We start from the raw sequence: 14,001 nt of genomic DNA on the forward strand, positions 1-14,001 counted from the left end.
AAAAAAAAAAAAAAAAAAAAAAAAAAAAAAAAACTCTTCCAGAGAATGAATATCCTGTATCTGCAACTTTTATGAAGGGATAGGAGTTTGCCAATAATGATTATAATAAAATATTGTCTTACATTTCTGTTTTCCTCAGTAAACTAAACTGCACAAAGGCAAGATTGATGCACATTTTGTTCAAAATTTAAAACCTGGAGTTGAATATTACTTTTTCATATTTTAATTTACCTTTTGGATATCCTATTTAAAATGTTTCTATTAATATAGATTTTGCCTATGTTTTTTTTTCATACGTCATGGATATTAAACTCTGCATGCTAATTGCCAATATATTCGCTAGTGTATTATTTATTATTTAAGTTTATTTATAAGAACTTTTGTTCTTACAAAAGTTGTTTCTAATTAGGAAGATCTTCATAACCTCAATGTTGTATATTTGTTTACTTTTTTTGTATTTAAGAATTTAAGAAATTCTGCTTTACACTAATTTGTTGAATAGCTACTGAAGCTGCTCCACCATACATTTGCTGCCTTGAAAGAACAGAATAATTTTCTTAAATAGAAAAGGAAACACCAGGGAGCCCAGGAACTGAGAGCAATTACTGAAAGATAAAAGTGGGAACACTAGGTATGTTCTACTATAAGCACAAGAAGATGGGCCGGGAGTAATGCCAATGTTTGTCAGAGTATTACCGTGAGTACCGCCAACCAGTGATCTCCTGCCTAAGTCTATCTCTGCCCACCATTCACACAGAAAATTGGAATAGACATCAGAGACCAAGGTGGCTACCTCTAGAAGAGCACACTGAATATGGCATATTGTATTATTAAGAAATAACTCTTCCCTGGAAGTCCACTTTCAGTACAAATGAGGAGTGAATACCCTCAAAAGCTAGCAGACTAAGGTGCACCCCATAAAGGCATGTTTCTATGCTTTACAAATTTATAAGAAACCTGGCAGAAGGAAAACCCCAATGGTGAATTGTGGAAACAATAGTAGAAGACAATTGATGACAAAATGGAACTACAAAGAGATTACACAGAGGTCATTATTAAAGAAATCAATATACTTTGGAGAGAAAATAATGATAAAATTAAAAGCAGCATCAGCATTTTAAAGAAAACCATAAAATAGATGCTAAAACATTAAAATGAATACAATTAATATAATCAGAGAAATAAGGTGACATCTTATTCCTAAAACAAAAAGGATAATTGTTTCTTAAAAAAAAAACTCTGACTGGGAATTTTTCTGGTAAAGCTGCTTAAATCTTTGCACTTTGATTCAGTGGGAGGCTTTACAACTCATGCTTCAGGCATATTTGGGTGACTTTTATGATTACTTTTTTTTTTTGTCTTGCTCATTTGTTTTCCCTCTCATTTCTTCTGGACTTGTAGCAAAAGCATTTAGCTCCAGACTCTGCTGGCTGCCATTCTAAAACCACCAGGGAAAGCAAGCTTAAGATCATACAAAACAAGAGTAAAACAAAACAAAACAAAGCAGAAACAAATGATCAAAAATCAAACAAATAAACAATATGACAAAAAAAGAAACGAACATTTGGAGGGATCATTGAGCCAGTTTCTCTTTTTCAGAGCTGAAAATATCTTAACTGATAACAGAAACAATACTTGTTATGATAAATCCTAGATAGAATGAATACAAGTGAAAAGTAAGCTGCTGACCCAGAAGGTAGAACATAGGCTAGCAGACTAAGGTGCACCCATAATACATACTAATAATATGTAGTAAAAAGTATATCTGCATAGTAAGAAAAAAAGATATTACAATATACTATACGCTATGGCAATAGTATATAAAGATGTAATAAAAGTTTACATATGTAATATTGAAAATGTCAGGATGTAAAATTTGTATAAAATATTTTGTTATTTTAGTGAGAATTAGAGAAGGGAGAATATTTTAGTGGATATGCTGTCATGCTATGTAGAATAACCTTGGTCTTACATTAAAGTATATTTTGTAAGCAAAGATGATGTTTTGGAAGTATGATTTGATGAGTTTGAATATATACAAATATCTTTGTTACCATTACTAAACACTACCATAAGAATTCAAAGTCATAAAAATAGTTTATTGCACCCACCTGGACAACATGGTGAAACCCCATCTCTACTAAAAATACAAAACTAGCCAGACGTGGTGGCGGGCACCTGTTATCCCACCTACTCAGGAGGCTGGTGCAGGAGAATCACTAGAGCCCAGGAGACGGAGGTTGCAGCAAGCTGAGATAGCACCACTGTACTCCAGCCTGGGCAACAGAGCAAGACTCCATCTCAAAAAAAAAAAAAAAAGCAATTTTTTTATCATTTCCTTCAAGGGTTTCTATCACTTCATTTTATGCCAAATGTTGAACTGGTTTTTTCCATTTTATTTTCTGAGAAAAAAAATAGAGTTCTTTGAGTTCTGAATTTAATTATTATAGATTTGAGTAAATATTCATATCTTCCTGGTATAGAATTACATAACATTTAATTCTTAATAGCATGTACTTGAACATTGTGTTTTCTTTTCTGTATTTTTTTAAATTATACTTTATGTTATAGGGTACATGTGCACAACGTGCAGGTTTGTTACATATGCATACATGTGCCATGTTGGTGTGCTGTACCCATTAACTATCCCTCCCCCTCTCCCCACCCCAAAACAGGCCCCGGTGTGTGATGTTCCCCTTCCTGTGTCCAAGTGATTTCATTGTTCAATTCCCACCTATGAGTGAGAACATGCAGTGTTTGGTTTTCTGTTCTTGCATCAGTTTGCTGAAAATGATGGTTTCCTGCTGCATCCATGTCCCTGCAAAGGACACGAACTCATCCTTTTTTATGGCTGTGTAGTATTCCATGGTGTATATGTGCCACATTTTCTTAATCCAGTCTGTCATTGATGGACATTTGGGTTGGTTAAAACTCTTTGCTATTGTGAATAGTGCCTCAATAAACATACGTGTGCATGTGTCTTTATAGCAGCATGATTTATAATCCTTTGGGTATATACCCAGTAATGGGATGGCTGGGTCAAATGGTATTTCTAGTTCTAGATCCTTGAGGAATTGCCACACTGTCTTCCACAATGGTTGAACTAGTTTACAGTCCCACCAACAGTGTAAAAGTGTTCCTATTTCTCCACATCCTCTCCAGCACCTGTTGTTTCCTGACTTTTTAATGATTTGAAACAGGTCCAGAGATAATAGGGATATGGGGCAAAATAGGGCATCCAAGAGCTATGGGAGAATGTCAGGGGAGGTACAGAAGCACTAGTAAAGGCTATGTTCCTGCGACCTAGCAACATGATGCCTATGTGATTGTAAAAGAGAATAGGGTGGAAGAAATATTTGAAGAAATAATAACCAAAACATTTTTCAAAATTACCGACAGACAACAAACTGAAGAATCAATACCTTCAGAGAGCATCAAGGCATATAAAACATAGAGGAATATCATTTTTAAATAAATAATATCAAAAAACATATATAAATCTTGAAGGTAGGCAGAGGAATATAAGAGAATATATTTTTAAAAAGTGAGAATGACCCCAGATATCAAAAACCATGTTGTCTAGAAGACAATATATTGACATCTGTAAAGTGCTGAAAAGAAAAACAAAAGAAAACCTGCCAACCCTGAATTCTATATCCAGTTAAAATATCTTCAAATGTTAAAAGGAAATACAGACTTTAATGTTTAAAAATGAATAAAGACATTCATTGGCACAACACCTGGATCAACACAAAGAAGCAGAGCATGCTAGTAATGAATTAAATAAAGGCAATATAAAGTATGTTCTTTTTATTTCTTAAAGCTATATTTTTACTAATTTTAGAAGATAATTATCTATGGAAAATCATAAAAAACAATTTTGTGTTTATAAAAATATAAATATAAGATGCATGACACAAATCAGACAAAAGATATATAAAAAGAATTGAAGATACAGTGGTCCAAGAACCTTAAACTACATGGAAAGCATGATAAAATCATTTTCAGGCAGCCTGAATAAATTACAGATTAGCTGAAGTCAATACAAGGACTAGAGTATGGCAACATTTTTAATTCTATCTTCTCAGCCTAAAATAAATTAAACAAGATCTCCTTGCACTATCTTCTTACAGTATCTCCTTAGATTGTAATTTGTCCTTAAACTATCAATTAACCTATAAACAATTCTGCAATTGTAGTATCTACTTATAACTAGTGGAACTGAGGCACAAGCAAAAATGTACTTTGTATTGGTTTCTTGTAGGGCTTATTCTAAAGATACTGGAATGCAGCTAACATCCAAGGCTCTGGAATATGATGACAAGCATTGTTAGGACTGTCAGTTCAGTGGAGCAACTAGATCAACTCTACCAGAACTGTGTTTTCATGACTGTATCTTTCTTTTCTTAGTCTTATTATCATATGGTCTCAATATAGAACCCATATCTTTGTGGCAATGTCTGCATTTCATCATGGAGAAAGAAGAGGAGAAAGGTGTTTGACTATATAAGAAAAATTTAAAACATCCCAGGATTAGTATATCAGAAATCCTATCAGCCAGAATCTAGCTACTTGGTCATCTCTTGCTGCTTAGAAGAAAGAACTTAAAAATAGATTGGATTAGGGCCTAACAGTGTCTGACACACTATATTTCTACAAAGTGTGTAAATTTGTATCTAGTTTATAATCAACAACATAGACCTTACAAAATGTATTACTATGTATAATAGAATTTGTTTTATTTTCATTGGTCTCCATCAGCTCCCTTTTCATTTGATTATCTATTTTTGTTTGCATGTCAAAATGAAGAATAGATTTTAATATCTTTTATTACTATGAAGATATAATTTTACTGTATAATTATTATTAAAACAATTTATCCTAAATCAAAATCATTTGATGATATATCTTTATTTTCTTGGATTTCTTCATCTTTCACATGTATGGCTTACATGTAAATTCAGTGTAACTAATATTATAGAAAACTTTTGTTGTGAGATATAAATAGCATTTCTTTCTTTTAAATTCTATCACTATGTCATAAGTATCTATACTTAACTAAGGTATATTCCATGGATTGAAATCAGTAAAAAGCTCTGCTAGCTGGGGCTGCTACTTACCTTTCAGCTTCTAAAAATACACTAGCATCCTTGGCATGGATGTCTGATTTTCTCCTGTTGTAATTCACTGTCGTAGAGAAAAGTACAGTTGAAGAAACACACTATTATTTTATTCTTTCCAAGTCAAATATTGGAGAGTTGCTATTTGTAACCCTGATATCTACTTATTTCAAAGCCTATTTGTTTAATTTTCTTTTTACTATATACAATAGTATGTTTTCTGAAAACAAATTGACTTTTTACATTTGGAATGTGCTTCCTGTAACTAGCAGCTGAAAGAAAGCGTCTGTCACATTATGTCAGCTTTTCCTCTCTGGTCCCGGAGGGGGATGTTCTGAATCATTAGCTTATAATCAGTTTTTTGTTTTTAATTAAACATCAGCTGTATGATTGAGTCAGGCAGAAATAGGATTTTGCTCTTGGTCCCCCAAATAAATAGATTTATGGAAGTAATGTTTGGCAAAATATTTAATAGGCTAATAATAATAAATTTTATAAGAAAAGCACCACTTGGAGATTTCCATACATTAATTACTTTTAGGAAAGAGATAGAGTTTGAATTGTGTAATGTTAAACAAAATGTTATTGATCAAATCATTCTATAATTCAGATTTCAATAAGTAAAATACATAAGTTGATTTTAATTACTCATTCAATTTTTTCTTTATTAATTTATTCAATCAATTATTTATTCAATCAGACCATTAGCAAATTTGCTAGGCTACATCAGTATGCTGGTGTATATAACTGTACATGTGTGCATGCATGTGTGCATATGCATAACACCTGTAGTATATTTCTACATTCAAGAGTTGCAGATGAAATCTAAACTAGTATAAATTATACAGTTCAAATAAAGATTGTACCATCTACTAATAAATGCCCAAGAAAACACATTTTTATTCAGCTCCGTTTAAACATAGACACAAACATTTAACAAGCTTTGTGCTTAATGAATAAGTGAAACATAGACATTTATAGAGAATATTTACTTGCAAATAACCAGAAGTCTATCAAAGAAAATATAGTTTTAAATTCTTTTGAATAAATCTACCAAAACATTATTAATCTTTGGTTGGAATGTTTTTATTGATATATATATATATATATATATATATATCAATAAAACATTCCAACCAAAGATTAATAATGTTTTGGTAGATTTATTCAAAAGAATTTAAAACTATATTTTCTTTGATAGACTTCTGGTTATTTGCAAGTAAATATTCTCTATAAATGTCTATGTTTCACTTATTCATTAAGCACAAAGCTTGTTAAATGTTTGTGTCTATGTTTAAACGGAGCTGAATAAAATGTGTTTTCTTGGGCATTTATTAGTAGATGGTACAATCTTTATTTGAACTGTATAATTTATACTAGTTTAGATTTCATCTGCAACTCTTGAATGTAGAAATATACTACAGGTGTTATGCATATGCACACATGCATGCACACATGTACAGTTATATACACCAGCATACTGATGTAGCCTAGCAAATTTGCTAATGGTCTGATTGAATAAATAATTGATTGAATAAATTAATAAAGAAAAAATTGAATGAGTAATTAAAATCAACTTATGTATTTTACTTATTGAAATCTGAATTATAGAATGATTTGATCAATAACATTTTGTTTAACATTACACAATTCAAACTCTATCTCTTTCCTAAAAGTAATTAATGTATGGAAATCTCCAAGTGGTGCTTTTCTTATAAAATTTATTATTATTAGCCTATTAAATATTTTGCCAAACATTACTTCCATAAATCTATTTATTTGGGGACCAAGAGCAAAATCCTATTTCTGCCTGACTCAATCATACAGCTGATGTTTAATTAAAACAAAAAACTGATTATAAGCTAATGATTCAGAACATCCCCTCCGGGACCAGAGAGGAAAAGCTGACATAATGTGACAGACGCTTTCTTTCAGCTGCTAGTTACAGGAAGCACATTCCAAATGTAAAAGTCAATTTGTTTTCAGAAAACATACTATTGTATATAGTAAAAGAAAATTAAACAAATAGGCTTTGAAATAAGTAGATATCAGGGTTACAAATAGCAACTCTCCAATATTTGACTTGGAAAGAATAAAATAATAGTGTGTTTCTTCAACTGTACTTTTCTCTACGACAGTGAATTACAACAGGAGAAAATCAGACATCCATGCCAAGGATGCTAGTGTATTTTAGAAGCTGAAAGGTAAGTAGCAGCCCCAGCTAGCAGAGCTTTTACTGATTTCAATCCATGGAATATACCTTAGTTAAGTATAGATACTTATGACATAGTGATAGAATTTAAAAGAAAGAAATGCTATTTATATCTCACAACAAAAGTTTTCTATAATATTAGTTACACTGAATTTACATGTAAGCCATACATGTGAAAGATGAAGAAATCCAAGAAAATAAAGATATATCATCAAATGATTTTGATTTAGGATAAATTGTTTTAATAATAATTATACAGTAAAATTATATCTTCATAGTAATAAAAGATATTAAAATCTATTCTTCATTTTGACATGCAAACAAAATAGATAATCAAATGAAAAGGGAGCTGATGGAGACCAATGAAAATAAAACAAATTCTATTATACATAGTAATACATTTTGTAAGGTCTATGTTGTTGATTATAAACTAGATACAAATTTACACACTTTGTAGAAATATAGTGTGTCAGACACTGTTAGGCCCTAATCCAATCTATTTTAAGTTCTTTCTTCTAAGCAGCAAGAGATGACCAAGTAGCTAGATTCTGGCTGATAGGATTTCTGATATACTAATCCTGGGATGTTTTAAATTTTCTTATATAGTCAAACACCTTTCTCCTCTTCTTTCTCCATGATGAAATGCAGACATTGCCACAAAGATATGGGTTCTATATTGAGACCATATGATAATAAGACTAAGAAAAGAAAGATACAGTCATGAAAACACAGTTCTGGTAGAGTTGATCTAGTTGCTCCACTGAACTGACAGTCCTAACAATGCTTGTCATCATATTCCAGAGCCTTGGATGTTAGCTGCATTCCAGTATCTTTAGAATAAGCCCTACAAGAAACCAATACAAAGTACATTTTGCTTGTGCCTCAGTTCCACTAGTTATAAGTAGATACTACAATTGCAGAATTGTTTATAGGTTAATTGATAGTTTAAGGACAAATTACAATCTAAGGAGATACTGTAAGAAGATAGTGCAAGGAGATCTTGTTTAATTTATTTTAGGCTGAGAAGATAGAATTAAAATGTTGCCATACTCTAGTCCTTGTATTGACTTCAGCTAATCTGTAATTTATTCAGGCTGCCTGAAAATGATTTTATCATGCTTTCCATGTAGTTTAAGGTTCTTGGACCACTGTATCTTCAATTCTTTTATATATCTTTTGTCTGATTTGTGTCATGCATCTTATATTTATATTTTATAAACACAAAATTGTTTTTTATGATTTTCCATAGATAATTATCTTCTAAAATTAGTAAAATATAGCTTTAAGAAATAAAAGAACATACTTTATATTGCCTTTATTTAATTCATTACTAGCATGCTCTGCTTCTTTGTGTTGATCCAGGTGTTGTGCCAATGAATGTCTTTATTCATTTTAAACATTAAAGTCTGTATTTCCTTTTAACATTTGAAGATATTTTAACTGGATATAGAATTCAGGGTTGGCAGGTTTTCTTTTGTTTTCTTTTCAGCACTTTACAGATGTCAATATATTGTCTTCTAGACAACATGGTTTTGATATCTGGGGTCATTCTCACTTTTAAAATATATTCTCTTATATTCCTCTGCCTACCTTCAAGATTTATATATGTTTTTTGATATTATTTATTTAAAATGATATTCCTCTATGTTTTATATGCCTTGATGCTCTCTGAAGGTATTGATTCTTCAGTTTGTTGTCTGTCGGTAATTTTGAAAATGTTTTGGTTATTATTTCTTCAAATATTTCTTCCACCCTATTCTCTTTTACAATCACATAGGCATCATGTTGCTAGGTCGCAGGAACATAGCCTTTACTAGTGCTTCTGTACCTCCCCTGACATTCTCCCATAGCTCTTGGATGCCCTATTTTGCCCCATATCCCTATTATCTCTGGACCTGTTTCAGTTTGGCTAACTTCTGCTAACCTAGAGTCACTTATTCTTTGTTCACATGTGTTGAGTACATTAATGAGCCCTGCATCAGTGAGAGAAGTATAATCAGTCGGAGTTAAAGAGTGAAGAGAGGGGAGAGTAGAGAATGTGTGGAAGGTTTTACAACAAAGTCTATCTGTGGGGTAAGCCATTGAGGTATATACTATCATGCAGGAGCTGAGGCTACAGTCTTCCACAGTGAAACCTATTTGCTCTCATGGCTTTTAACTGATTAGATGATACCCATCTAAATTATTCGGGATAATTTATTTTACTTAAAGTGGAATGATTGTTGATTGTAACTACATCTATAAAATACTCAAGAACAACACCCAGATTAGTGTTTAATTGAATAACTGGATACTATAGCCTAGCCAATTCAACACATGAAACTATCACAAACCAGTGCAACACGTTTATCGTCTGTGTTGCTGTGTTTTCACTTCTATAATTTTTGTTTAATTATTTGTTATAATTTTCATATCCCTGCTGACATTACCCATATGATCCTGCATGTTTTGTACCTTCCCTGAAAGATGTCAACATATTTATCACAGAGAGGGAGATCCTGCATTGGTGTTGTATCTGAATACGACTTTGGATCTTGGATGTATATTGCTTTCCTTAGACTTACATATGCCTCATATATTTCTTTTTTATGACATAAGTTGAACTGAACTACAGTAAATGAAATAACAGCTTTTATGCCTACAAATGACTACACCTTCTCTTTTTCAATTGTTACTTAATGTAAGAATTTGAGCTATTATGATTAGGAAATGGACCAGTTCTCAAGTCTTGCCTTTTTTACATTTGTTCTTAGCACTTCCAGATGTCAAATTCTTATAGAAATAATTTGTGTTTGAAATGGGAGGAGCTACTCTGATGAAATATTTATTTTTACTCAATGTCTGCTCTACCCTTAGCTTTAGGTCTTACCTATGTTTAGCATCTCAGAGATGGCCGTCTTACAAGACCTCTCCTTCTCTACCTCTCACCAGTGTTTTACTATCATTGTCACTGGATTTTTGTTAGCCTAGTGGGAATGGGAGTGGCTGGGGACAGGCAGACATTCTTTGTTGTTTAAATGTAGCCTCAGTGGATCTCACCAATGTGGTCTTTTCTAATGCTTCTGAACTTCCACCGGCTTTAGTGTTTAGCCCAGCATGTATACCTGCTCCTTAATAAGGTATAGGTTTATTTAGATTTTGGTCCTTTTCTCAAGATGAAAAGGGCTTTCCCTAGTTTTCTGACAGTGCTTGTGCCCTTACCTCAATAAACTGAATATTTTTTTATTAGAAAGTAAAGGAATAAAATTCTGGGTAGAAGTTCTTGTCTCTCATGCAGCAACTTCCCTTCTCCCAGGTCTGCATCACAAGGGACACATCCTTAAAATTTTTCCAATCTATTCTGTGAGTGCTCAGTAGGGTTCATAAAGAAAAAATCTACAGAGGATACACATGTCCCCATTTGTTAAAATCCCTAGGGGATTCACACTCCCCAGGCCACACTTGGCCTCCTCCAATTAGGGAACAATCCTGGCTACACTCTTCTTTCCTGTGTCCTGTTGCCTCTAGCCTAGCTAAAGCTGTCCCACATTCATGCCTCCTTACAGGCATTCACCCCTTCTTAAATAGAGCTCTCTGACGCATTCAAAGTAAGTCATAAACTTGAAGCCTGCCTTGAACTTTTCATTGTAAGAGTGGGTGTGATGTCCTTTCTAGCTCTCTATATCCTCTACTGAAATCACAAGTCCCTCCCTCCCTTCTGTCTCCAAGCCCCATCAGTTTGTGTTTGGTCCCTGCATTAATTATTTGTCACTGCATAACAAATTACCACAAAGTGGGTGGCTAAGGAACCCGTGTTTATCATCACATAGTTTTTGAGGGTCATACATCAGGGTCTGTAATGGATGGATCTTCTGCTTCAGGTTCCTTCACAAGATTGTGATCAATGTGTCAGCCAGGCCTGTGTTTCATCTGAAGGCTCAACTAAGGAGGGATTGACTTCCATGGAAAAGGATTCACAGGAGGTTTGACTGAAGACCTCTTTTTCTTGCTTTGATTGTAACTACCTATAGTTTCTTGCAATTTGGGCCTCTCTAACATGCAGTTTGCTTTACTGAACCCAGCAAAGGGAACAGTCAGAAGTTACACGCTTATGCAGCCTAATCATGAGAATAGCCTTTCCATCTATCCATCCACTTTGTTTTATTCTATTGGTTAGAAGTAACACACTAGGCCAACTTATACTCAAGGGGAGACACTATTATACAAGAGCATGAATAAGAGGCAGTGGATATTATTGAGGACCTTAGTAGTACATGCCTGCTGCAATACTCAAAGTACATATAGTTACTTAACTTTGCTGATCCTTCCACATCTCCAGGATCCATGGCTGATCCTTCCACATCTCCAGGATCCATGGCTATAACTGCTACCAAGCTCTGGGCTGCAGCAGTGTATTGTCCATAACCCAAATAAGGTAATGTAGGAGATTTCACATCCAACCATGTTATTCCCCTAGTCATTTAATAATAACTTAATATGTTCCATATATTTGGTGTACTAATACCCTATATGGTTATAATCTCTTGCCCTGTCAGTCCAGAAACAAATGGGCTATCCAAATTATCCAGGAAGAAAAATAATTTATGGCTAATTTGTAATTAAATATAATGTTGAGATAAATTGAACATATCTATATTGTGGCTGAATTACTGCTGTAGCCCTTCCATTGATATCAAAAGTAGTTTACCAGTATCCAGCACTCTGGAAATTTTATTAGTCTCTTTTTTAAAAAAATTTCTAATTAAAAAAAATATATTTTCTTTACTTCTTGCTCACACCAGCATCCTGAGATGAGAGTGGTAAGGGAGATGTAAATTTAAGGTGATTTTTTCCTCTTCTCTTTTTAAAATCACAATTCTAGGAATATTTGACTATAAAATTACTCTCTTGGCTACTGGCAACATTTCTGAAATGCTTACTTATGAGAACAGTGTGATTGATTAGGGTACTGTATTGGATACTCTTTCTCCATTTACAATACTGAATATGACAAATACACACACCCACACCCCACAACAACAATAACAAAACATAGCAAAGATCAAATATGGAGTAGCCGACAATATTATGTCATTCAGGTGCCCAAGAGAAATGAACCTGATTAGCGATATGGTGGGGGCTAACCTCATCAGTATATGCTGCAGTTACCACTACAAAAGCGGTTTCTTCCTCAGTTAGTGTAAGATTTCACCCGCAGAAACATAGAACTTTACTTAAGATAACCAATTGGTTATATTTAATGGGCTTATTGCCTGGCTGTGTGAGAAAAATACAGCTGCAAATGTCACAAAAGGAATGAATAACTGTCCTATAAGATACTCAAGTCATTCACTTTAATTTTAACACACTGAAAAGATTTTTTTCTATTTCTCTACATAGTCTTTGATCCCACAGAAGGAATCTGGAAATAAACCATGGGGCAGATATTTTGACCTTCACATCAGTGGATATTTTTCTAGGTATTTTGTTTTTCAGGAAAGCAAAGCCTTGATGATATATCTAGTGACTCAACTTATAAACAGGAAACCAAAGGTACTGTGACCTTAGATAGATGTGGTCATTTGTAAGTGTCCTATTGCTTGTGAAATCACATCATTAAATCAATTATATATCTTATTAGACCTAGTGTTATGGACCTGTGTCCTCATAAAATGTATGTGTTGAATGCTTAACCCCAAGTATCTCAGAATGTGACTGAATTTGGTATAGGGCTTTGGGAAAGTAATTGAGGTGAAATGAGGTCACACAGTAGGCCCTAATGCAATGCGAGTGCTGTCCTTATAAGGACAGGGGGTTAGGACAAAGACTCACAAACAGTAATGACCATGAGAAGATGCTGGAGGAAGACAATTATTACAAGCCAAGGAGAGAAGCTTCCGTAGAGACAGCCTTGCCTACACTTAGATCTTGCACTCCTAGCCTCTATGAGAAAATAAATTTCTGTTGTTAAAGCCACCTTGTCCATGGTATTTTATTTTAACAGTTCTAACAAATGATATACCTAAGGACTACATTTCTTGGCTGAATTCTAGATTTCTTCAGGTTGATATTTTGACGATGATGTATCTTCAGAACCTGTAGTACATTATCTTTAGCTCGCAGCCTGATGTTATTATTGACTCTTTGATCCTCTGGGAGTTACAGCTAGGGTCTGGGTTGGCCAGAGTCTCTCTGGACGAGTTATTTTTGGATAACTATAATATTCCCATAATTATGTAAGTTTGCTATACAAAAAAGTCTTGTTTTCTATATATGACTTGAAGGGAAAAAGTGAGGACTTACGATATCATTTTTCTGCAAAGTAGTTTCCCTCAATTCTCCCCAAACCCACCTAACAAGGCTTGCTCCAGCTGCTTGCTAGAATTCTGATTATGACTGAAGGCATTGTAAACAGAAAGGAGTTTTTTGTTGTTATTGTTGTTATACTTGCTGTCTTCCCGCAGAATACCATTACTCTCTTTTGACTTTTCTTCTCCCTGCCATTTCTATCAGGACCCTTCAGTAACGAGTCACTAGGTACACACAGCCACCACAGGAAGGTTAATCCTTTTGAGTCGAACAGCAAATATGTCAGGACAGCAGTAGGCAGGACAGGCTGAGCTGGGGCTAGAGTGTTGAGTGGAACTGATTTTTCAAGTTCTCTGGTGCTGGTAGGCTGACGTGAGAGCG

At 33.8% G+C, this 14,001-nt stretch overlaps 1 long non-coding RNA gene across 1 annotated transcript in view; it reads left to right on the forward strand.

Moving 5' to 3' along the window:
- The window catches only part of LOC108541825 (uncharacterized), a 141,064-nt gene that overhangs the window by 105,876 nt on the left and 21,187 nt on the right, over positions 1 to 14,001 (forward strand). Inside the window, exon 2 of the long non-coding RNA XR_001889076.1 lies at positions 11,681 to 11,746. This is a non-coding gene — a long non-coding RNA (uncharacterized LOC108541825). The remainder of the gene's footprint in view (positions 1 to 11,680; positions 11,747 to 14,001) is intronic.

The sequence above is a fragment of the Rhinopithecus bieti genome, unplaced genomic scaffold (genome assembly GCF_001698545.2).
Source record: "Rhinopithecus bieti isolate Rb0 unplaced genomic scaffold, ASM169854v2 scaffold_18921, whole genome shotgun sequence".
Taxonomy (NCBI): Eukaryota; Metazoa; Chordata; class Mammalia; order Primates; family Cercopithecidae; genus Rhinopithecus; species Rhinopithecus bieti.